This window comes from Somniosus microcephalus, unplaced genomic scaffold (assembly GCF_052327205.1).
Source record: "Somniosus microcephalus isolate GS21.2 unplaced genomic scaffold, FLI_Smic_1.0 unresolved_chr8, whole genome shotgun sequence".
Classification (NCBI taxonomy): domain Eukaryota; kingdom Metazoa; phylum Chordata; class Chondrichthyes; order Squaliformes; family Somniosidae; genus Somniosus; species Somniosus microcephalus.
Window position 1 is genome coordinate 8450864 of NW_028225186.1, and position 1717 is coordinate 8452580.

The window sequence follows — 1717 nt, forward strand, 5'->3', positions numbered from 1 at the left end:
TGTAGAAATCAGAGTCTTTCTTTTACAGCCTTCGAAGTCACAGAATCACAGAAACCCCACAGTGCAGATAGAGGCCATTTCGGCCCATCGAGCCTGCACCGACACATATCCCACCCGATCCCCGTAACCCCTACACCAACACATATCCCACCCTATCCCCGTAACCCCACTTATTTAATGCCCCTAACACTAAGGGTCAATTTATCATAGCCAATCAACCTAACCCGCACATCTTTGGACTGTGGGAGGAAACCGGAGCACTGACAACTGACAAAAACCAAAAATCAACATAAATTGAATTTAACAGCAAAAAGAGTTAAAACACGTCGGTTAGCTCAGTAGGTTAGAGCATAGTGCTAATAATGCCAAGGTCGCGGGTTCGATCCCCATATGGGCCATTTACTTTTTGATGGTGTGGGTAGTTTCTTAATTTTGCTATTTGCTGAAAAGATTGGAGCTGCAATACTTTGAAGCAAAGCAACAAAACCTCAGTTCTGCACAGAGCTCAAGGAACTGGAAGGTTGACCCTGTGTCTATCTGTCCACAGATGGCGCTGATCTACAAATTACTGCTGCTGGTCGCGTGGCCTAATGGATAAGGCGTCAAGCTTCCGTATTAATTTCTGAGGTTATCAGGACATTGCAGGTTCGAGTCCTGCCACGGTCTTTTTACACACTTTTTAATTCGTGTTCAGTTTTACAAAACCAAACCGTGTTCCCACTGAGTAGCTGAAGTTGATTCCATACCAAACACTGCAGGGCTCTTTATAATTAGTATTTTTGATGCTGCTTTGTGTGTGTATTGCTCACTAGTTCCCAACAAATCCACAATATCTAATTGATGCCGATAAATTATAAGTGTTTCAATTGGAACTTTGGGTTAATCAGTGTAATAAAGTGCAGTGTAGGGAATTCTGATCAATTTCGGGGCCAGTGATCGCCACAGGGAGCCGATGAAATAAAAAATTTGCATCAAAGCCACTGCGAGCAGGGTTCGAACCTACGCAGGAAAACCCCATTGGATATCGAGTCCAACACCTTAACCACTCGGCCATCGCAGCTGCACATTAGCAGCGAGAAAATGCTTCCTACTGTGAGTGAGTCAGGAACTAGCTCAGAGAAGACAGGTCATAAATACTCACCGATAAATCCAGCAGGGAATTCAGGATTAACTTCTTTGGCCAAAGGAGCGCTGAGAATGCAGTAGTTGAGTTGAATACTACTAGATGCATTTAAGAGGAAGGGAGAAAGGAATAGAAGGATATGCTGATAGGATTATTTTAATTCGTTTATGGGATGTGGGTGCGCTGGCAAGGCCAGCATTAAATGCCCATCCCTAATTACCCCTTGAGAAGGTGGTGGTGAGCCGCCTTCTTGAACCGCTGCAGTCCGTGTGGTGAAGGTGCTCCCACAGTGCTGTTAGGGAGGGAGCTCCAGGATTTTGACCCAGTGACGATGAAGGATCGGCGATATACTTCTAAGTCAGAATGGTGTGTGACTTGGAGGGGAAATTGGAGGTGGGGGTGATCCCATGCGCCAGCTGCGCTTGTCCTTCTAGGTGGAAGAGGTTGCGTGTTTGGCAGGTGCTGCTGAAGAAGCCTTGGTGAGTTGCTGCAGTGCATCTTGTAGATGGTACGCACTGCAGCCACGGTGCGCCGGTGGTGGAGGGAGTGAATGTTAAGGTGGTGGATGGGGTGCCAATCAAGCGGGCTGCATTG

General features: G+C 46.7%; 1 non-coding gene across 1 annotated transcript; it reads right to left on the reverse strand.

Moving 5' to 3' along the window:
* Positions 1 to 978: 978 nt before the first annotated feature.
* Positions 979 to 1060, reverse strand: trnas-cga (transfer RNA serine (anticodon CGA)). The gene has a single exon. It is a non-coding gene; the product is annotated as a tRNA-Ser (tRNA).
* Between the last annotated feature and the right edge of the window lie 657 nt (positions 1061 to 1717).